Raw genomic sequence first — 25,110 nt, 5'->3', positions numbered from 1 at the left:
GTGAATGATCTTAAATGGTCCATAAAATCTAGGTGCTAATTTCACAACTGGGTGTTTATCTACACTTTGTAATCTACATTTTTCTATTCTCAACCAAACATAGTCATCAACTTTGAAATTCATTGCTTGTCTTTTCTTATTGGCTTGTTTGGTATATGATTGCTGGGCTTTGGTAATCATGTCTTTAACCTCATAAAAAATAGTAGCATGCATAGTAGCAATATCATCAGCACTCTAAATTCTATTTGATAAAGATGCAATAGGTGTAGATAATCTATAACCATAAATCACTTCAAACGGTGCTTTCTTTGTAGATGTGTGTGGTGTATTATTATATGCAAACTATAGTAAATGTAAATGTATGTCCCATGTCTGTGGTTTAGAAATAGTGTAAGCATGTAAAAGATCTAAAATAGTACTGTTAGTGGCTTCTGTTTGTCCATTAGTTTCAGGATGAAATGCAGATGAGAAATCAATCTTTGTTCCTAGGTTAGCAAACAAAGTAATCCAAAAGTTGTTACAAAATCTAGAATCACGATCAGAAATAATAACTTTTGGTAATCCATGATTAGTGAAAACAGTTTTCAAAAACAATTGTGCTGCCTGATATGTTGTTAAAGTTTTCTTACATGGAATGAAATATGCTTGTTTACTAAACCTGTCTACTACAGTCCAAATCATGACATGGTTAGCTTTAGTATTAAGTAAACCGGTAATATAATCCATAGAAATCTGTTCCCATGGTCTTGATGGAATAGATAAAGGCATAAGTAATCCATACCGTTTACCATGATGTCTCTTAACTCTTTGACAAATCAGACATTCAGAAACAAAGTTAGATACTTTAGTGTCCATATGTGGCCAATAAAAATCTTCAGTCAATGTACGCAAAGTAGATATGATACCTCTATGACCTTGATATGGAGGACAATGAATCTCATGCAAAAAAAAAGATCTAAATGGAACTGTAACACATAATCTATTTTCATAAAACATGAATCCATCATTATAAGATAGTGAATCAATAGGAGTCCAGTTATTTCCAACTAATTTATTCCAATCAGCATGAAAAGTAATGTCCTGATGATAAGTATATTTCATAGGAGTTAGAGAATCAAATGATATAACAGAAATATTATGAATGGTGGGTCTTCTACTTAATGCATCGTCCACTACATTTTCTTTACCTGGTTGATATTGAATAATGGGATGAAAACTCTAAATAAAATCTGCCCATTTGATATGTCGGTCAGATATTTGAGGTTGACTAAGTAAATGTCTAATACTTTGTTGATCAGTCTTAATCATAAACTCAGAACCCATTAAGTAATGTTTCCATTGTCTTAAAGCTTGTACCACAGCTAATAATTCTTTATCATATGTGGAATATTTAAGTTCGGAGGGTTTCAGTTTACAACTAGAATAGGCTATGGGATGATTATCTTGCATAAGCATGGCTCCTATTCCAGATCCGCTAGCATCAGTAACTAGTAAAAATAATGGTCTATTAAAATTAGGTAGTTGTAATACAGAAGCATGGGTTAATGCATGTTTCAATAAATCAAAGGTTTTGTGTTGATTATCAGACCAATGATAAACAATACCTTTCTTTAAAAGTTTAGTCAAAGGCAAAGCAAGTAATGAAAAATTTCGCACAAATTTTCTATAAAAACTAGCAAGACCTAGAAAAGAACGTAACTCATGCACATTTTTAGGTATAGGCCAGTTCAATATTGCTTCTATCTTCTTAGGATCAATCTTAATACCATCTGATGACACAATATGACCTAAATATTCAATTTTTGTTTGAAAGAACTCACTCTTTTCCGGATTAGCATACAATTGATTATCTTTCAACAACTTGAAAATCAAGGATAGATGTCCATAATGTTCTTTCTCATTTTTACTAAAGACCAAGATATCATCAAAGAATGCAATAACACAATGCTAATATTTCAAAAATATATGATTCATCATTCTACTAAATGTAGCAGGTGCATTAGTCAATCCAAAAGGCATCACTAAAAATTCATAATGACCAAATTGTATTCTAAATGCAGTCTTGAATATGTCAGACTTATCTAATCTCACCTGATGATAACCAGATTTAAGATCTATTTTACTAAATATGGCAGAACCTTGCAGTTTATCCATAAGATCATCGACTCTAGGAATTGGATATCTATTCTTTACAGTAATTTTATTTAGAGCACGATAATCAATGCACATACGATAAGTATTATTCTTCTTCTTTACCAACAAAATAGGTGCACCAAATGGAGAACTACTAGGTCTAATCAATCCTCTATTTAGTAATTCCTCAACTTGATTTTAAATTTCTTTTTGCTCTATCTGGTTATGCCTATATGGTGCTTTACAAGGTGGTTGTGTACCAGGAATTAAATCTATTTTGTGGTCTTCAGGACGTGAAGGAGGTAATCTAGGTGGTAGATCTTTTGCAAAACAGTCTTTAAATTGTGCAAGGAATTCTTTATGCCTAGGGTGCATATGTTTTTCTTTAGCTTGTAGTTCATTCACCCAAATTAGATAAGATTTACTACTTTTGCATAATGCACATTTAGCTTGAGTATGAGAAAGCAGTGGAAAAGCATTAGATACATGCATACCATACAATGTAATATGTTTTCCTTGAAAATGAATATTAATTGAATGCGTGGAATAATCTATATCAAGATTATGCTAATGACGCCAAGGCATACCTAAAATAATATCACTGGACTGTAATGGTACAACTAGAAAATTCCTTCTTTCAGTATATTCACCAATTTGAATTTCTAAATCATGCACCTCTTGTGTTCCATTATACCTTGTGCCTAAGAATGCTACTTTAATGCGATAATGCATAGGAAGCAGTTTGTAATTTCAATATTTTCACTAACTTTGCAGAAATAAAATCATGTGTACTACCATCATTATGCAAAATGATCTTTTCTTTTCCATGTACTAAACATTTCATTGTCAACAAAGAATGTGGAGTTGGCATACCTGGTAAAGTATCCGAAGGAGTAGTAATGTCGTCTTCATCTTCCGTGAAGTCAGGCATTTCTTCATGTTCCTCATCTTCCATTGCTCCAAGATAGTTGATATGGACAGGTGGCTTCTTCGATTGACAATTGGCTGCTAGATGTCCAGGTTGCTGGCATTTGTAACAGACTATAGGTTTGGCTTTAGATACATTGTTTGCAATGGCAGGAAGTCTAGGAATATTAGGATTTGGCTGTGAAATTGGCTTAGGGTTTTGATTGGTATTCGATGGCAAAGCAGGTGGTTTTGCCCAAGACTTACGAAAATATGATGAAGGAAATCGACCTTGATTGAATCTTCTAAATTTGAATTGAATTGCTTAGATCCATAGTTACCATTGGCTTGAAATTGTTGTGGAAGCTTGTCTCTTTCTCGAAGCTTGTCTTCAGTGTCATGAGCTAAAGAAATTGCATCTTCAAGAGTTGCAGGCTTGAACATATTGACTTCAGCGTAGTAATGCCCAAGTAATCTAGACATATACTTGCGCTTGTGAGTCGCTTCAGGTATGTCTTCAAGCATGCGTAACTGGAGTAATGCATTCCAAAAGCGTTCAGTGTACTGAGGAATAGGCTCACGATCCCTTTGCTGAAGAAGGTCCCATTGCTTTATGGCTTTTTCATGGAATTGTGGAGGAAGGAAATTCTGCATGAACTTCTTCTTGAAACTCTCCCAGGCAGTGGGACAATCTATGCTCTTACGAACCACGGTCCACCAAAGAGATGGTCTATCCACTGAATGATTAGTGACACACTTGATTTTATCTTTTTCAGCGTATGTTTCCTCATGAAAATAATCATCAAACTGACTGATGAATGCAAGAACAGTTTTTCCATCTCGAGTGCCATTGAAAGTACGGAATTTGAAATTTCTTTTACTTATCTTTGTTTCTTTGCGGATGGATTGAGCTTCGAGAGTTGCATCAATGGTACGTCGGATAAGATCTCTAGATTGTGGTTCCTCTTTGTCGGTAGTCGATCTTTGTAAATTGGCGAATTGAACTTGCAATGCTTGCCAGGCTCTTCGTTCTTCGTCCAACTGCATCATAATTAAATCCAATTTTTGCTCCATCGTAGGTTTAGGAAGATTGCCTTTAGCCATCAAATCATCCATATTTTGTTCCATCATCCTGCAAAACTTCAAAAGACCTCAGACTCTCAAAATCCAATTAGCGGGATGAGCGTAGCTCAAGATCGGGTGTACAAGGCTTATATATTTTTGTGTGTGGCTTTCACAGTCTTCATCTTTGGCAATTACGGGATTTGAAATCTTTGAAAAATCTGTGTTTTGACCTTCTGTGTGTGCTGAAACTGGTTCAGCAAGTCTGCGTATGCGAACAGAACCTTCTAGGGAACAACATTGCAGTTCGGTACTTCTGCGCAGGAACAGTCCTTATAGGAGTTTTAAACACAAGTCAGTTTTGACTTCAGATTACTTGACTAACTTTGGAAGTTGTAGAACTTATGAAACTTGCAGAGTTTGTGAAGCTTTATGTGATTTAGGACTTAAGTAACTAAGCTTTAAGCTTAGTGATCAACAAAGTGTCGAATTGTACAGGGGGCGTTTTCTACGCCAGATTTTTCGCCAGTATGCCGCCCTGCCGCGGTTTTGTTTATTTGAAGCTTAATAAGCTTCTAATTAAGCTTTTTAAAGATTAAAACTCAAGCTTAAACTATTTGAAAGATATGGCTTATCTCTGTGTGTTGACGACTTGGAGAAGAGGATGTAGGAGTGGTCCTCCACCGTTGCAGGCCGGTCCTTCGCATTCAGAGGCTGGAAACAGAGGTTCTTGACCATCAAGAATCCACCCATATCGACCGTTCACGATGAGATTGACCATAGAGCTCAGTCGTTCCAGGAGCTCCGCCTTCGCACAAGATGGGTAGCGATTGGAAGCTCTCGATCTCAGCTTCGCTCTGATACCACTGGTGTGTAGATCGGATGTTGTATGCTCGTGTAGTGAATGCCGAAAGGTCCCCAAGAACAAAAGAACTCTACTTTTTGCACAAAACTCAAGGTAAAAAGCATGCACAACATGAACAAGAGACCAATTGGGTCCAATCTCCCCCCCAATGCCTTGTGTGAGTGCTTCACAAAGCATGTATTTTTTTTTGTATTAATCATCTTCAAGCTCAAATAATAGCCAAAATTACAAAATAGCACGCTTTTGGCTTTTGAGTTTGCTTTAGCACAAAATAGAAATAAAGCTAATGGGGGGGCGCCCAAAGAGTCAGGCGTACCCAATACAATGTCCAAATACAAATATCATAATCGTGTGCCCATGCGCATACAAAATAATAAATAAATATCCAACGCTTCAATAAATAGGTGCGACAAAATATATGTGCCATGCCTAAGGTATGCGCCCATCAAAATATAAGTGATAACATAAGTGCTAATAAATATTGTTGTACAACATAAGTGCTCTTTGATCAAATAATATATTGTTTTAACAATATTTAATATTAAACACAAATCACATTAGACCCTTCATATCATGTGGGGGTGTACATATAAGAAGCTACAATCATGTGGTAATACTATACTAGAAAATTTGGGAAATTTTCAAGTCTCAATTTCAAATCATTGATAAAGATTTGACCATGTGGCTAAATATTGATCCATACTTAAAAGTGGCATTTGAAAAGGTAGCTTATATATAGTATTTAGGGTAGACTCTACCTTTAAGTAATATAACAAGATTTGACCATGTGGTTAAATAATAAAGGTATTGGGGGTTTCCAAAGTGCATGGAAATTTTCAAATTCCTTAATATAGCATTTGGTATATAAAAATTATTAAAACTTCACAATAAATGAAGTTATCATCTTATTTTTCTATAACTTTTCTTGTAATTTTCATAACATGCGCAAGGGAGGGAGGGTTATGAAGCAACTGTCCTTAATTGAATAACATAATATACAAATAAATGCAAGGATAGCCAACCACATGCTAATGCTACCTCAATATGTTGAATCTATACTAAAATAGTAAGAAGAATGAAAATATTTATCTATTATCTCAATGTAGTGGATCTGTATATATCCAAAAAGGAAAATAAGGTAACCATGGATTTTAATAGGTCACACCTCAATGCAGAAAATTTGTGACCTTTAAACTTTTAATGTAATTGTGAATGGTAAGCAATAATTGAAAAACCATAAGTAGCAAATAAAGATGATATTTGAATCTATTGGGATTCCCCAAGACAATGGTTTTTATATTTATATCGATAATATGGATTACGAGTCTATGGATTAGTTAGTGCATGGTCTAAAATCTTTCCATGAACTATAATTTTAGCATCCTCATCTAAGAAAGATGGATCCTAGATTACTGGACTGATAGGTTGTGTTTCTCTAAAGGAGTTCAATAAATTGATATGAAATGAGTTATGAATTTTCCAATGTGGAGGTAGACCCAATAAAAAAACATTGTTTGTGTACAATGCAAAATGGGTCATAATAGGAAGAAGCCAATTTGATCTTTGGGTGCCTGTTAATAGATTTTAATCGATATTTCTCTATGTGCAACCATACCAAATCATTTTTATTAAATTTAATGGCACCATTTCTTATTGGCTCAAATAATCTAGCACAACTATTTATCGGTATACTTAGGAGGATGTAAAGGGCGTTAATAAGTTTCCAGTTGATCCAGGTGGTTCATTTGATTCAGGTGGATCATAGATGGATGATTCTTTGACTATTGCATCTTCACCCATGTTATGTATAAACCCAAGATGGTTGGGTGGGTTGCAAAGGAGAAAATAGACTTCCATTCAAAGACACTCTCAATTCTAAGGTTGCTCATAGTCTCATAGATACAAGCAACACACATAGCTTTGTGAGCTGAAGTTATTACCTCAAGAAATTGACTCTCCACTAAAGGTACAAGTTGCAAATGGAGCTCACTTATCCGGTTGTATGAAGAAAAGAGGTTCTTTCATGGGGTATAGTATGCATAGAGTTGGTATTTCTCTCGTTTGGCCATGCATGCATTGCATGATCTGATTGATAAGTTACATAGAAGAGATGCTGATTGGGCAGCTTTTAAGAAAGCTTTGTGAGAATATATTTTCTTGGAAGATGTAGGATTGGTAACTAAAAAGACATTTACCGATTGGATTGAAAAGCCCAGTAAATGGTTGGCTACTACACCTTTGCTCCATGAATTTGAAAGTTAGTATGCGTAGTTAGATGCCGATGAGCAACAATCATTGGAGAGTCAGAAAATTGATTTGTTTCTGAAGGCTGCAGATAATGTCTTGTAGGAGAAGCTAAGTGATCGTTTAGAAGATGCCTCTTCTGAAACAAGGCTGAAATCAGATTGGGCTAATGTAACTGAGGCAGTGCATATGTTGGTAAAGAGAGAGCGGATGAAATTAAGATGGGGTACATGCACCACACCTACCAGTGCTCAGAAGGGGGCTAAAATTGCACCCAAGGCACCTATAGCTACGGTGGAACAGCTGTCTGTACCTGTTGGTCTAGCTCTCAAAGGTGATGTTGTGGATGAATTAATAAAAGGAATGTGTAATTTGAGGCTAAATTTGACAAAAATCTATGCAAAGGTTGAAAATTTGGATGCTAAGATAGAAGATAAGGCTCGGGCAATAGCCCAAAGACCATACACAGAAGGATACAAGAGGAGATGCATTTGGTATGATAGTTTACATTTGGTGTGACAGTTTACATCATGAAAAGTGAGAGTATATAGCCTACTGTGAAACAGAATATTTTGGAAAGATGAAAAAATACATGCAATAGAAACTAGTCTTCCAATAGAGCCAAAATTTGTAAATGGTGGCATGCAAAAAAGGTTGGAAGATATGGATGTAAGGACAACATTTGTTGCCATAGATACAACCACATGTGGGTTGAGAATTGAAAGGACCAAAGAAGCTCATAAAGGAGGCATGGCTAAAGCAAAATCTCACATTTGGATGCAAGCAACAGATTGCATGGAAAAGGGAAAAACAACAAAGTTTGAATTGGCTGATGCAAGTTAGAGTATACGAGGGAGAATAGGATGGAGTGCACCAGTGGATTCATTTTCAGCCTATGATTATTTGGCTAAGGTTCATAATTAAGAAGCTCATGTGGAACAAAAGAGAAGAAGAGATGAGGACACTACTAGTCCTTCCTCTTCAAGCCCATCTAAATGCATAACACGAAGTAAAATGGAATAGGAGAAAGAGGCTAAAAAATCCATACCTGAGCATGTTATGAAGGATTCTTCTCAAGAGAAGAAACAAGAAGGGAAGAAAAGGGGAAAGCAAACTAGTTATAGGTTACAATCAGATCTTGAGACTGCCATAAACCTTAAAAAGGTCTTGGAAGATCGCATACTGAGCAGTAGAGTGGAATTCAAACTTGGCGAAGTCCTTGGAATCATGAAGCATGAATTTCATGATGCAATCATTGATATGTTGAAATGAAAAAGACAGCTTGATGGTGAAGTTTTGGAATCATTAATGGAGGTTGACAAAGATATAGAGAAACGTCTTCAGAGGGAATATGATGATGCATGTAATGTTGTTTTGGAACAGTCTGATGCTGAAAATGGGTTAAATGGGAGTGTACTCAACAAGCTTGTGGTTGAAAATGGTATTATGGGTAGCACAAGCATAGAGAGAAGGCTATGCATAATGGGGATGCCCATCAACAAGCACATGAAGAAGAAGATGCTCATTTTATTCCAGGCAACCATTATTCACGAACTCATTGGGCTCATGCTATAACAGAGACAATTGTTAAAGTGGGAGAAAGAGAGATGCCTTGCATAGCTCTCTTGGATCATGGTTCTGAAATCAATGTTATGGCACACAGAGTTTCTATGAGAATGGAAGATGGCCGATTGATGTAGATTGAAGATGGCACATGCGGGCAGTAAACAATTCATCAGGGGATCTTTATGTGGCTTGTCCTAATGTACCCATGACTATTAGAGATGTTAGGGATGAATATCATTTTTTTGTGCAGGATTCATGTAGTTATCCGATGATTTTGGGCAACCCTATATTTCGAAATCAGGATGGAAAAGAAAGCCTTGAATGATATTCTTTATATGCTTGGATTTAGAGTAAACACAATACAAAAGGCAGTAGAGTTTTTCACTGTTTGTGTCAATCATCCCCACAATCGCGATAGGCTACAAGATAATCCCTTCCCACCTAATGCATGAGAGCTTAAGGGTTTTTAGATAGCACTAATGTAAGTGGAGGATATGGCAGTGCCTCTAAAAAGATAATTATGCCTCCAGGAAAGGGAAAAACTGTGTTTGTGTCTGGATTGCAGGAATGGATAGCATGTAATCTTGGCAGTTTTAAGATTATTTTAGTGTGCTGGGCTGAAAAGAAATGTGTAGGATGGGCCAAAAAAGAGCTAAAGACATATGGTTTGATGGCTGCAAGTGAAGGTATTTTAGGGCTATTTTTAGGGCTGGTTGATGTTGATACATTGGCTAAATTTTCTACAGCAATTAATGCTAAAAACATGGTGAAAAAAGAGGTTATTTATGTTGACACTTTAGAAATGTATGAAGTCATTCAAGAGTTTGCTGAGCATGAATGTTATGGGCTACAATAGAGGGTTGAAGCAAGGGTGCATACAAAGTATAAAGCAATTGCAAAGAATGTTAAGCCTGTGGCTTTGCCTTTGCCACATGAAAGTGATGGGTTGATCCACATGAAGTAGGACATAAATTTACAACTGAAACTTTACATAAGCTAAAAATTGGTGATACAAGCTTTCTTTTGCTTTGCAGAAAGAGATTTTTTCTTGTAGATGTTTGCAAGGCATGGGAAAGCATTTGCATTTCAACCAGATGAAATTGGATGTGTTGATCGATAGTTGCACCTATGGTGATCTTTGCAATACGTCATGTGCCATGGAATTTAAAGCATATTCTAGTACCTGAGGCGTATTTGCCTAAGCTGTTGGACTTTTTGAACAAGAAGATTAGAATACAGATTTTGGAGCCCTCTTCAGCTCCATATTCGAATTGGTGGTTTACTGTTCCAAAGAAGAATGGTTCTTTGAGGTTTATACAGGATTTACAACCAGTTAATAAGGTCACCATAAGGAATATTGGATCAAGCCCAATAGTGGATGAATTTACAAAAGCATTTGCAAGCATGACAATTTACTCTATGGGAGAATTATATTCAATATATGATCAGTTCCAGCTTGCATTGGAAAGTTGGGATATCATTACCATGAAGACACCACTTGGATTGGTTAGGATGTGTACTCTTCCATAGGGGGCAACCAATTCAGTGGCCCATATGATGAATACCATACATAAAGTTTTGAGAGAGTATATTCCTCAGTTGAATTTACCCTTTCTTGATGATGTGATATCTGACGAAGGAAATTTGGTATGGCAACCTCTATACTATGCCAAACTCCCTTCTGCCACAAAGTGAATGAGGTAAGGGCACCACCTAGTCATGGAAGAGCGGACTAGGACACTATGCAAGAGGGAGAGGAGCTTGTGAGGGAGAAGAGAGGAAAACTAAGAGCGAGAGAGAGAAAGAGAGAGAGAGAGAACTACAAAAAATAGATGAATCAATAAAACTTAAGAGGGCATAAGAGATGGAGAACCCTCAAGACTGCATAAGCTCATGGGGAAGGCTCAATAGGACTGAAGAAGGCCTCTTGGCTCTCTCTTGCAAATTACAAAGGAGAAGGCCTCTTTATATAGGCCTTGAGGGTGTTTAGGGAGGAGGTTAAGATAGAATAGCAATTAACACCACCAAAGATGCATTAAGGCCGTTCCACCAATGTGGAAGCTCCATCTAGATGTTTTGTTGACCAATTTTGTACTTAATCAAGTTCCATCATGGGGGAGTTGTCTCCATTCTCCCCCCCCCCCCCTAGCTTGATTCCAAGAGATATCCTATTAAAAAATATAGAGAATCTTCATAAAATAAGATCATATCTAACAATAATGGAGACAGAGTGGTGAGAATTCATACATTACTACTACAATTAAGGATGTTTTGAGGGTGATTTAGGAGGGGAATTCTAATGGTTTATTAGCTTGAGAGAGAGGAGAAGAGAGGGAAAAGGGTTGGGAGTCTAATAAATGATATTTTATGGAAGTGTTAAGTGTGGGGAAGAAAGTATGGGTGTGTATAAAATTGAGAGGTGGTCTCCACCGCAGTTGGAAAAAGTTGGTGTCCACCATTTTGGTCATATCTCCTGACTAGTAGCTCCAAAAATTTATTAAAAAAATACCAGCCAAAACTTTAGTTCACGTGCTACAACTTTCATGTTTGTGCACTTTTCCCTCAATGTCTTGAAGTTTGTAGGAGCTATTGTTGAATTTTTTTGTGACCTAAAACGATCCCTCCCATGGGTAGAGAAACTTGCCATCCTTTGTTTTATCAAAGCCATTGTCATATCGAAGTACTAAAGATCCCTGCTTGATGTTTTTATCTGTTAGCTTCTTGTTAAACTTTTCTCTACGCTTCTCAGCTTCCTGGGAGTAGTGGTTGATGCCTTCTTCACGATCCAATTGTAGCCTCTCTAGGTCTAGTAATCTTTGATGTAACTTCTCCTTTTGAGAGCCTACTGTGCCACTTAATACCGGAAGGCTAGCTAATTTCACCTCAACAGGCAAAAGAGCCTCTTCTCCATAAACTAGATGAAAAGTTGTGAATCCTAACATGGTTTTGAAGGAGGTTCTGTAAGCCCATAGAGCTCTACTAAGGTGCTTGTCCCAATCCCGGGGCCTTGAATGTACCTGTTTGTTGATGATTTTACAAATCATTCCATTTACCTTCTCCAGCAATCCATTGCATTGAGGGTAGTAAGGGGTAGAGTGTCGTCGTTGAATATTTAGCTTTTGCATGAGTTCACCCACCACATTAGCTCTAAACCCTGGTCCTCTATCTGACAGTATTTCAAGAGGGGTACCAAACCTACAACAAATGTGGTCAAAGATGAATTTACTCACTTCCTTAGTAGTGATTCTTCTAGTTGGCATAGCCTTGACCCATCTAGTTATGTAATCTACCCCCATGATAATATACTCTTTTCCTAATGGAGTGCGTGGTAGAGGCCCTATGGCATCAATTCCCCACTTCTCAAAGGGTCCATAGACCTTGAGTCGGGTTTGGGGTTCTACTATGAGCCATCGTTGTCCTGATTTCTGACATTCTTCACATGTTTGACACCAATATTTGACATGTAGACTGGGCCAAGTAAAGCCGACTTGTAGAACCTTTCTACTTGTGATGTCATATGAAAAGTGGCCTCCACACACATAATCATGGCAAGATTTTAAGATTTTTTCAATTTTTCACTTTGAAGGCACTTTCCTAAGCACACCATCCTTACCAAGACAATACAAACTATCATTTACCATGTGATATCTTGTAGCCTTCCGAGCTAGCCACTGTCTTTCTCCCTTAGTCAAGTGTTTGGGAGCTTCTCCTTGCTCTAAGAGGTGTAGAATATCTTCTAAGTCTTCGTTGCCTTACTGAAGTGGGGGTTTGATAGCCATTGCTCCCACCATTGACTCATTCAGCTTTGATGATGCTAGATGGTCGGCATCCTTGTTCTGGTCTCTTGGCACATGATGTACTTGTGCCTCCATAAATCTTCTCATAAGAGATTTGGCCTCTCTCATTTTACTAGAGAGGTTTGTATTTTTGCATGCCCATGTACCTTGCATCTGCCTTACCAATAGCATGGAGTCTCCAAAAGCATTCAACCTCTTGATTGAATTACTAAGACACCACAAATACCATGAATTAAAGCTTGATATTATGTCTCATTGTTAGAGTGAACGCCTTCCAAGATGATTCCTTCACCATAGATTTTCTCTCCTAAAGGAGAGAAAACAACAATGCATGCAGCTGCCTTATCCTTAGTTCTCTTGTATGCACCATCAAAGTAGAGGCTATAAGCATCTACAAGAGTATTTATGGATGGGGGTGGTGGAAGGTCCTTTCTTTTCACCCTGAGATTTTTCTCATAGCAGCTATTTTTGTCAAAATATCAACCAGGCATGCTCAAGTTGTTTTTTCAACCTGCACTGTATAATAAAACTCTTGAAGTCGGACCACCCACTTTGCTATTTTGTTAGAGATTTCCATATGTTGTAGTGTATAGGGAAAGATATCCTCCACAGTGATGATCACAAACCTCTTTGGAAGCAAATATGGTCGAAATTTGGTTACTGCAAACATGAGGGCCAACACTAGTTGTTCCATGGAGGTGTAAGCCTTCTCTGAGGCTTTCATGAGGTGGCTGGCAAAATACACAGGCCTCATGAAGGATGTTTTTGGATCTTTTTGTAGAAGAGCAACACCAATGGCCTCTTCTCCCATGCTAGGGTTTACAAATAATGTTTCTTCCCAACAAGGCTGGAGGATTATAGGAAGTGACCCCAACATTTTCTTTATCTCCTTAAAATTTCCTTCACTTTGTTCACTCCATACAAGTGTTTCTTGGCGTGTCAGTTGCTGCAGGGGATATATGACATGAGAGAGTAAGTGTATAAATCTACCCAAATATCTTAGCTTTTGTAAGAAGGAGACTAATTGTTTGATGGAGGTTGGGGAAGGTAGAGCTAGCAATGTTTCTACCTTTTTTGGATCTACCTCAATTCCTTAAATTGACACTACATGCCCTAGTAGTGTAACCTTGCTTTCCCCAATGTGACATTTATCCTTATTTAGTTGTCCATCCAACCTAGCTAAGTGAGTAAATCCTTCATCAACCTTGCATAGATGTATGTTCCTTGAGCTGTAAATACAAAAGTCATCTATGAAAATCCTTATGGACTTACCAAAGTAAGGTTGGAAGACCATATTCATGAATCGTTGAAAGGTTGCTAGGGCATTTGTGAGACCAAAGGGCATGACCTGAAAGGAAAAACAGCCCCATGGTGTGATGAAAGTGGTCTTCTTTTGATCCTCCTCTGCAATGTGAATCTGAAAGTAGCCAGAGTAGCCATCACACACTATATACCGCTCATGTCCCGCTACTTCATTCAAGATTTCATCTTGAAATGGGAGAGGGAAGTGGTCCCTCTTTGTTGCAGCATTTAGTGGCTTGTAATCTATGCATACTTGTCACTTAAAATTTTTCTTTTGCCTCACTACTACTGGGGAGACCCATTCTGAATCTTCCACTGGGTATATGAATTCTGCATTCAAGAGTCTCTTCACCTCCGTCAACAGTGCATCCTATTGTACAACTCCCAATCTTCTCAATATTTGTACTACAGGTTTGCTTCCTTCTTTGAGTTGGATGTGATGCTTCACTGCAGTGACACCTGTAATGTGAGTATAATTTAAAAAAAAACAATGATGTATGCTTCTTGAGAACATTCACATAACCCTCCCTTTCTTCATCCTTTATATCCTTGGATATCATCTTCTCTAGGCTAGCATCCCACACATCTTCTCCTTGGATTCTTGGGTTGTCTTCTGATGAGGTAGGTTCCTTTAACGTGATGCCCATAACTTTGAGAGTGCCCATAACATGAGGTAGGTTCTCTTGACGCCCACTCTTCAAGTTGTAAACCGCCTTTTGATCGTGGCCACCCACCTTTCGTGGCCTCAACTCAAGATCCCCTATTGCCCAATCTTGCCTAGCTCCGATGCTCATAAGCCAAGGTCTCCCTAGGATGAGGGGATATCCTTCTCCCTTTACTAGCATCACATAAACATCCACCACTGCAGAGATTCCAAAAACAGAAACTCTCAAAGCTTTCACTACACCCACACATGTTACCGCATCATTGTTGGCCATCTTTGCCCTAAAGGTTGAGGATTCCATTACTTCTAAGCCTAATTGATGCATAAGCTTTTCTCTCATGACACAAACCTCTACTCCACTATCGATGTATGTTTTTCAAATCCACTAACCTTTGATTTGAGTCTCCACTAAAGGCACTATATCTTTGGGGCCATATGCCTTGATTGCACTAACAATTTTAAATTGCCTTGCCCTTGTGCTTACCATTTTTGACCATTTTTGTCATAGCTTTGAAGAGGCATGAAGTAGTTGTGGCCAAGTAGTTTTTGGCCCTTGAGAGCTCACATCTGCTATCAGATCATAAGGCTGTGTCCGAGAACCCAAAAGGAAGTCGGAGATATAAATTTTAGACCTAGTTTGAGTATTTGTCTTCTTCCCTTCATCTCTAGGTATTGAGATGACAAGCTCAACATATGCGACATTAATGATGGACCGCCTGGTTAGATGGATCCACACATCTACACTTAGCACGTCGGTGGTCATTATGACTCTCACATGGCCACTGACTCATTACTTATTATACAAGTTGTTACACCTATTTACATCTGGCATAATTATAGCGCCAATCGACTAGTGTAGTGAGTTATGCATTGTTTAACTTTGTAGGCCACTTTTTTGGATCTATTTCACTGCCTTTTGACATACACTAATAAACTAGTCCCTATTGACCAAGATTCCGACATCGCTACTCATGAGCAGCTCTTGATAGATGCATCACCTGTCGTGATCTAAAATGGGCCCGACATAGGCTCTAAGGCTCTAGTCGGGCCTCTATGCTCAACCAAAACACCCCATAGCCTCACAACAATGGCCAGGAGCATCTGGAGGCTACACATTGATCTAACTAAATAAGCATTTTTATGGATCATAGTCCAACCAAAAACCCTTTCCAAACTCCTCACTGGGAGCCCCAAATAGACACAAGGATCACCTCTTAGCTAATTGCCACCGCCCCTCCTATGGCTCTCCTACACCTTAGAGATTGGTCCCAAGATGCAATGTTCAAACATAAAGCACATCTAGTATATAATATTCTCTTTTAATCAATTGTTATGGAAGATAAAAGATCATCCTCACTGAATACTCCCCAAAGAAAACAAAGAACTAGCCCTATGGCTTGGGACACCTTACACTCAACGTGGGATAATGTTTATGAAGATAATTGCTATGCATCTAGGATGATGCCATGTGTTGAATGCAATGAAACTGTGAAGAATTAATAGTTCTCAACCATTCTTATTAATTTAAAATAGCATTGTGAAGTGCAAAACCATTTCTTTTCATGCCTTCATTCTAAATGTAAATGTTGCATTGCATAAGGTCAGCACTGAGCATGTTTGTGCTACTAAACCCTTTAATTCTCAAACCACACATATCCTGTATGCAAAGTGCATTAGAAAAATAAATAGCTTGAGCATGTAATCATCACTTATTACTCCCTCCTCTCCCTACTGTTTAAGGTTGTGCATTCATAGTGGTAGGTTTAGAGAGCGTTTTGATGTATTTTTCTTCATAAAAAGTGATGAATACTCACTTGAACATAAAGATAGGAATGAATTGAGGTTGAACCTCATGCTTCAACCCCATCATACATCTAGATACATATATATTATTTTTTCCTATTTTTTTCGAATTTTCTATTTTTTCTTATTTATTTATCAATAAATACTTATATTTTTTGATTTAATAATGTGACCTGAATAAACTTATTGAGAATTATTTTCATCCCTCATCTCATCCCATGTGAATTCCATTGACATATTAAAACCCCCAAAATCCATTATTTACCTTAAAATCGCAATTTTACGAGTTTCACATGTTTATAGAAAAATTAATAAATGATGCATTCTTGCTGATTTCCTTAATTTCTCTCATAAAATAGATCATTGACAATTTATAGCAACCATTTGCAATCGAGATTTATCATAAAATGATGAAATTTATCGCTTACTCATAAAATCACACTTTATCCCACCACATGTATCTTGTATTTGAAAGGTTGTTGATGCTCACTAGTAGCTGCTAATGCTCCTTCAAGCATCAATCTATGCTCCATCCTGTCTTATCAAGCATAATCTCCCAATTGAAATCTCTCCAATCATCCCACGCCCTTCTCTCATAGATTAAAACATAGAAACATGCATCAAGAGGAGAGAGAGGAAGGAGAGAGAAAGGCTGATTTTGGAGATCTCCAATCGGTGGGCAACCATTTCATGCAAGACAATAGGTTATTGGAAGTGAAAAAATCAAATATTTCATGGAGGCGATTAGTTTGATCGGTTCTTCTTTGCCCCAAATCCCCCCTCTCCCACAAATCATCACCATCATGGGGAGGAGGCGTCGTTTTTTTCAGTCCATTGTTTTGAAAACCCCTCCTCAATTGATTAAAAAATTTTAAATTTTGGAAATTTTTGGGTTCCCCCAAAGGCTCATGCCCATTCCCATTACAATTTTGCACAATTTTTACCTCCAAAGTGCCCGACTTCTCGCTTTGTCCAATCTGGCACTCAATTTGTGATCCAAAAAATCCTAAACGTCCAACTTGAGGTCCCAAATGGTTAAGAAGTCATCTTAATTTGATCCGGTAGTCAAATAAATAATGAAAAATCTACAACCACCACAAATGTCAAATTTTACATTCCCGTCTTTCACACTCACTTAACCAAGCAGTGTTGGTTTGTTCCAAGAGTCTTGTTGCGAACCCAAGGCTACTATGAAGGTAACACCTTGATGTGGCTAGCGAGACTCTCAAGTGTTATGTATGACACTCAAACTCATGCCCCAAAAACCAAGGCCTGGAAGCTTCAAACAAAAAAGGGGAGGAGAAAAACCAAAAGAAAGGGTGCTCAATCCATGAGTGCTCCAATAGTCTATCGACCCAAAGCTCAATCAAGAGTCCATGAGCAACTGCTCATGAATGAGCTCCTTCCTAATGACTCTAAGGTGATCACCACTATAAAATATGATGACACAATGTCAATCAAATTCCAAACTTCTCAAACTAAGCTTACCACTCCCACTGAGAATCCCAAAGTGGAAGTACCATGCAACATCAACTTGTCTAGTGCAACTAAACACATGCCACTAGTAGGCCTTAGGCCATTGCATCAAAGATGATCCATTCTTGAGGTAGCTTCCAACATAGCCATAGACATAAGGTATGATTTACTAATGCACATCTAACCACTGAATTCCACTTCACGTTGTTTGCTAGAAGTTATGAACGTTTGGACCTAGGCCTACTTGATGAACCCATAGCAAATGAGACACGTTCCTTGTTGTGTTCTTAGAAAAAATGCAACTTTATTTTCACTAAGACCCCCACTATTGTAGATGAAATGATTGGCAATGAAATTTCATGAGAAGAGGGCTTAAGCCAATGCTTAAATAGCTCCTATAAGAAGAGCAGATTTTTCATGCCACGACAGGAACTTGCTAAACTCCAATGATTAGTCGACTCTGATTGCAATTATTCATGCCACCACAGGAACTTGCTCAAGAGGGTTACCAAATCATGACCAATGCAGAGCAATGACATGCCATCAAGACTTCTGAGTATGACCAGACCTATGTGGTCCCAACCTCATGTAGAGTGTTAGCCAGAACAAGGAATTAGCCATTAGAAGATAACATCATGCCCCACCCATACTTGGATAGGATCCTAACAGAGGAGGAACTCCACATTGCAAGCCAACTCAACTCCAATGGCCTCTTGACCAATGTATTAACTTATATCACGTAAGTGGGCATTCATCCATAGGATATGGATTGCTATGCAACCCTAGAGTATAGACTCAAGTTCTATGAATGGCTCTTAAAAAAGTAAGGCACACCACGAACGTACTAAATGTCCATACACCTTGATTCCCACAATCCTAGGAAATATTTTTATCCTTTCAAAGGGGGAGGGGGTAAAAGTGGAAAATGGATGGAAACTCAAAATAGAAATTGAAGTTTAAAGAGAAGAATGAATGTGTTAAAATTTGTGGATTGATTGACGTGAGAATTCTCATTTTTTGGATTATATCCCTCATCATTGGACATTAATTTTTTAAATCACTTTACCTTCCCTACAAGAGATGTCCTTTAAAGAGAGCTAATCATGGACTATTGTGTGGCGACAGGAACCTAAATGGTGTTGAGATGGCAAGCTCAACATGTGCAGACATTGATGATGGACCGCCTGGCTAGATGGGTCTGCATGTCTACACTTAGCACGTTGGTTGTCATTATGATACTCACATGGCCACTAAGTTATCACTTATTATATTTATTTTGTTACACCTACCTACAGCTGGCAAAGACATAGCGCCAATTGATTAGTGTAGTTGGTTATGCACTGTTTGCCTTAGTAGGCCACTTTCCTTTATGTTGTATCTTATCTATACTTTGTGTACATTGTATATTGTGTGGATGAAGAAGAAAAAACTAGCAAGCAAACGTTTTAGCCTCCATCTCTCTTCTTGTATTCTTGAGTGAGCTTCCTCTTGTGTACACAGTGTGTGTTTGGCACCGTAGCTCAAGCAAGTCCCCCCACCATGCGATTCTTGACATGATATCAGAGCCACACCACTGAGAGAGGCTGATTTCGAAGGCTGAAGTGAAGGAGAACAAGCAAGGCTCGAGCAAGCAAGCCACGAGTAAGAATCTCTCCCATTCTTCAACTCTCTCTCTTGGATGGTGCCTGTGGAGACACCGGAAGCAGGGTCGAGCAAAAATCTCAGATTGTTGTGATATTTGATCTACGTGCAGATCACTGTATATTTTGCAGAAAAGCCCTTTAGGGCTTAGCCCACAGTTATTTTAGGTGTCTAAGGCTATTTCAGGCCCCGTTGTCGTATTGCTGCGCATTCGAGGTGTGAAATCTACCCAAAACTTGTGTGTGGGAGTTGATATTTTGTACATACTTAGTTGTTATGTTTGCATCTTTATTCTGCGTGGTAATATAGTAAAGAGGGGTCTTTTACTACCTTTTCTTTCAATTGGGGTTGCACCTGATAGGTCCTCCTTCAATAATGGTGAGCATGAAGGGATGTTTTCAGCCTATGTTGAGCAGGGCAGATTGGAGAATGCCTTGCGATTGTATAGACAAATGCAAGAAGAAAAGGCTCAGCAAAGGCGGTGTGTTTGGAAATAGGAAAACCACTTCATGATGATGCCAAGAGGCAAGGTTTCACTTCAAATGCTTTTGTTGGCAACACTCTCATACGTGCATATGGGAGTTGTGGAAGCATGGAAGATGCACTAGTGGTGTTTTGTATGATTTCTCAATATGATCTTGTTTCATGTAATGCACTCCTTTCTGGTTATGGACAAGAAGGAAATATTGCAGCATGCCTGCAATTATTTGAGGAAATGCAACCAGTAGGTATGTTACTGGATGGTGTCACTTACCTATCCCTTCTCACTGCTTGCTGTCATGCAAGCCTTGTCGATAAAGGTGTTGAGATAGAATGTATGATCAGGGATTATGGGTTAGCTCCTAGTTTGAAAAACTATTTGGTTATCTTAGATATTTTGGGGGCGTGAGAAAGAAAAAGCAAGGAGGATTATTTTTGAAATGAGGGCTTTTTGGAGGGAAGCAGAAACAAAGATGACGAAGCGGAAAAAAGGAGCATTATGAAGAAAAACGAATGGGGAATAGCAGAAGAGGGGAGATCAGGCGCTAAAAATGAACATCTTTATTGGATTGTGATGAACCGGACTGCGATGAGCTAAAGCTATGTGAACCTAAAGAGTAGAAGTCTGTCGTCATGCGACGAGGCTTCATCAATGATAACCACAGCTACACGTTGGCAGCTTCTTCATCAGTAAGCGATAAACACGAGAACGAGAAAAGGAGAATGAGATGCTAATATGAGAGCAATAAACACGAGAATGAAGGAGGATGGGAGGCAACAGAGAAGTTCTCTGAGTCAATGTAGCTGAGGGGAAGAGAAGCGATGACAAAGCTGAAGACAAGAACGATTCATGACAACGATGCATGACATGGAGGTGACGAAGACAAAGGTGATTTGTTGCGAAGACGATGTAGGCCGAGTGTGACTCCGAAGGAGTTCAACGAAGCTAAGACAAACCAGAGAAGACTACAACGGGACGAGGCTATGAGGAAGAAGATGACAGCAGTTACAAAAGAAGGAGACGATGAAGAACGAGGCCAATAACATTTGTCAAGCCTGCCGTGGACGTGGCAAAGGGAGAAGTGAGTGCTGCTGTGACGACATAGATGGGTCAACAAAGTTGCAGGATTGAGTTGAAGACAAAGGTGACAACAATGAAGAAGTTGTCGAGACGCAGAAAGTGGGAGAGTCAAAGGGGAAACGAGGCGATGGAAGACGCTGGCTGTTGATGGGCTTTTCGAGTCTAGTGACAGTTCTTGATGGCAGCAATTGTGAAGTCCTATTTCTGATGAATGTCAGAAGCTTATCAGAAGGTTGCGTGTTCCTATTTGCAACCCTCAAGAAGACCTTGCTTCCATCAGATTTGTATCACAGTCAGAGTTGAATGCCTTGGAGGCAGAGGGCTAATCTAGTGCCTTTGATCCTCCTATTAATCTTCACGGGTGCTGTTGTGACTGGGTGTATTCTGGTATACATTGGACAAGGAGGTTCTCATGATGAGCTTTCAGATACCCTAAGCTTGATCCTCTTGAAGGGCTAACAAATTTGTAGACCCTCTGCTTGCTTGATAATACAGTCAGAAAGAAACAACACTATCATCTTTATGTCATTCACAAGTTGCAGAAGCTACGCCTTCTAGATTTTAGAAAAGTCAAGCAAAAGGAGAGACAAGAGACAACAGCTTTGTTTGGAACGAAGGATGCAAAACCTCTAAACGTGGAACCGCCTCCTGCAAAGACATTTGTGCCTGGTGAAATACCTAACGTAAAATCTTCTCCTATAGCTGAAGAAGATAAACAAACTAGTCCAACCAAGGAGCAGATTCTGGCTATCAAGGCTGCTATTGCAAACTCTCAAACATTGGACGAAGTTGTCAGGCTTGGAAAGACACTTAAATCAAGGCAACTACCAGTGGAACTAAAGATAGTTGATGATGATGGTGCTTCAAATATGTCAAGTGGTACAGAAGCAGTACCAATGGGCAGCAGCGAAGAGGATGTGATCATGATGGAAGAGCATGTAGATAAATCACCTCAAAATGACTCTTCTGCCATGGTTCAGGGGTGAAATTGGGATGCTTGAGGTGGACTTTTCATAATCACTACTATATAGTGAGAGAAGATGCCAACTGTCCCAATGGGCTGCAAGCTTCCTCTCTACAATATTCCATGTTTCCACTACTAATATTTGTGTTCATTCAAGAATTACAGCAGAATTTCAACATCATAACTTTTCTGGAGCATAATACAACAGAGAAAAGAAGGTGGCCTGCTGAAGGAGTGTTCAAAAGAAGGACTGTTTCATAACAAGACAGGATTGTAATTCTTTATTAAAAGAAAATCACACAGAGATACTATTTTTGGCTACTCTGTTTTAACAACAATAGATAGCAGTAAATAAGAACAGTTCACTCATGACTTGAGGGTACATTGAATGAAGTTTGAATATGCTTGATTGATCTTCTATCCTGAAATTAGTCAAGGTCCTTTGTGGTCATGGCTTTGCTTTTGAAACCCTTCGACATCTTTGGTGAACTCGACGTGAAAGCATCACAAAAATTTCAGGATGGGGGATACTTCAGCATCCATTTCAGCCTCTTCTACAATTCCAGCTGCGTCCTCTACTTCAGCTCCATCATTGACTGCTGCATCAAGTACTTCAACAGATGATCTAAAGCATATTTTACAGAATATGTCCATGTATATGCAACTTCAAAATCAACAGACACAATTGTATATGCAGCAGCAGCAGTTGTCTCAGCAAAGGCAACTATAATCGGAGCATGAGAATGCAATCAGCGCGACTAAGGCGATTGAAGTAGTTGAGAATGAGAAGAAGCTATTTGATGGCCGTAATGTTTCAGCATATTTGAAGATATATGAGATCAAGATGGGGTTTTTTGATGTTCCAGCTGGACTTATGAGTAAGTATTTCCTTCGTCTTGTCACACCCGCCTTGAGGGCGAAAGTGACTGATCTTTTTATTCAAAATTCGCATTGGCAAGATTTTAAGAAGGCCGTAAAAGAAGAGTATTTCCTTGAGGACTTTGGTATGGCTACACGACGGTCATTCCGAGAGTGGGTTTACATGCCAAACAAAGGTTTAGCTGCTTCAGAGTTGATTCGAGAAGTTGAAGAGAGGTATAGTCAGCTTGATGCCATTGAACAAAGAGCATTGGATGTTGAGAAAGTTGAGCTTTTCTTGCAAGTTGCAGATCCTGCTCTTCAGCAAGAATTGGGAGAGCTTCTTGAGGATTGCACGAAGCCTATGGGACTTAAAACGGATTGGCATGATGCCCAGGATGCAATCTCGACTTTGACCAAGAGGAGGATATGGAAGACCCGTCTACAGAATGGTTCTATGACACCGACACCGTCTTCTACTCCTATGCCTGCTTCTATCCCTATTATTTCTTCTCCTCCTCAGCCAGTTTCTTAGCCTATGCCAGTGCCTACTATTTCCACTCCTCCTATTCCTCTTGTTCCACGACCGATGCCAGCACCTTCTGCTCCAAAACCATCCACTCTGTCGGTGCCTACCTCTCTTGATGATATAATCAAAGGCATAACGGATTTGACACTGGAGTCAGTTAAAGCGGAGTTGGTGGGAAAATTGAAAGAGCAGTTTGCTTCGATTACGCCTACTATTTCTTCTAGTGCTCCTACTGCACCTAGGAGTGCTCCTAGTGCACCTAGGAGAGATCGAAGATGTATTTGGTGTGATAGTACGGATCATTAGCATTGCAGGGATTGTGAATCTTTTTAGGATGCAAGGAGGAAGAATTTGGTATTTTGGGGACAAGATGGTAAGATTTGGTTGACTGAAACAGGAGCTCCGCTTGCTACCAACTTTGGGAAAGGCGGAATGAAGAAGTTAGTGGATGACATGGCTGCGCGTACTTCTTATGTGACAGCTAGAGGAGATGCTTCTGCATATGGAGTCCAGATTGAGAAGGGATTAGAGAATCAGTCAGCACTATGGACTTATGCTATGGAGATAGCAAACAATGGAAAAATTCAACAAACTGTTTTGACTAGTGCAGGCTCTAGCATCAGATCTGAGACAGGTTGGGATTCGCTTATTGACAGGTACTCTATTTATGTCTACTTGGCTAAGTCTCAGGGAGCAGATGTACTTGTTGAGGAGAAGCGTAAGAGGGATGAAGAAAATCCAAGTGCAGCTAAAAAGACTAGAGGGGGTGAGTTTGTTACTCCACCTACTGCGGGACCGTCTTTGAGACCAGGGCTAGAACGACAGATGGAAGATGCTCAAAAGAGAGAAAAGAGGCAAGAGCCTAGAGAGAGAAAGCAGCCAGGGTTTAGATTGATGTCCGATATTGAGACATCAACGGACATGAAGAAAATCTTTAATGATGAGATACTTGGCAGTGAGGTGACTTTTACAATATCTGAGGTTTTGGGCATCTCGAAAAGAGAGTTTCAAGAGGTCCTGAAGAGAAAAAGACATGCATTGCCTACTACTGATACACAGGGAGTTTTGATTGGGGAGTTAGATGAGGATGAGGATGAGGTTATGGTTGAGAATGCTTTTGTTTTTCCACAGATAGAGAAGAGGGTTCTGCCTATGCATTATGCTGAAATTGATGAGCCTGTCTTGATACCGCGTAGTCACTTTTCGCGGAGTCATTGGGCTAGGGCAACTACAGAGACGATGATAAAAATTGGAGAGAAACAGGTGCCTTATGTTGCTTTGGTGGATCATGGTTCAGAGATTAATCTCATAGTTCGTGGAGTTTATGAAAGTAACAGATGGCCTATGGATGTAGAGCATGGGTGGCATATGAGAGCCGCCAACAACACTGTAGGTGATTTGTATGCTGCTTGTCCCAGTGTCAGGGATTCTATTGGAGATGTAGAGGAGGATTTCCATTTCTTTGTGCAGGATTCATGCTCTTATCCCATAATTCTTGGACAGCCATTCATCACAGAGATGCGTATGGAAACAAAGGTAATGGATGATGGATCTGCTTATGCACGGATTCACAGTAAAGATGGTATGAGAGCAGTTCAGTTTATGACTGTGTGTGTGAATCATGTTAGAAACAGGGATACTCTTAGAGATGCACCTTTGCCCACTGTGAGGGATTCGGGTTTTCATTAGGTACCGCCATTTCGCGAGACGACGGTGGTACAGAGCAGAGGAGATTGGAG

At 39.1% G+C, this 25,110-nt stretch overlaps 1 pseudogene; it reads left to right on the top strand.

The window, feature by feature from the left end:
• Positions 1–20,798: 20,798 nt before the first annotated feature.
• LOC148026151 (U2 small nuclear ribonucleoprotein A'-like) lies at positions 20,799–22,006 on the top strand (annotated as a pseudogene).
• Positions 22,007–25,110: the final 3,104 nt, after the last annotated feature.

Source organism: Lygodium microphyllum, chromosome 14 (genome assembly GCF_053477565.2).
Source record: "Lygodium microphyllum isolate KBCC chromosome 14, Lygodium_microphyllum_v1.1.10, whole genome shotgun sequence".
NCBI classification, from domain to species: domain Eukaryota; kingdom Viridiplantae; phylum Streptophyta; class Polypodiopsida; order Schizaeales; family Lygodiaceae; genus Lygodium; species Lygodium microphyllum.
The sequence above is the reverse complement of the archived record's forward strand: the minus strand, read 5'-3'. Positions and strand labels throughout refer to the sequence as shown.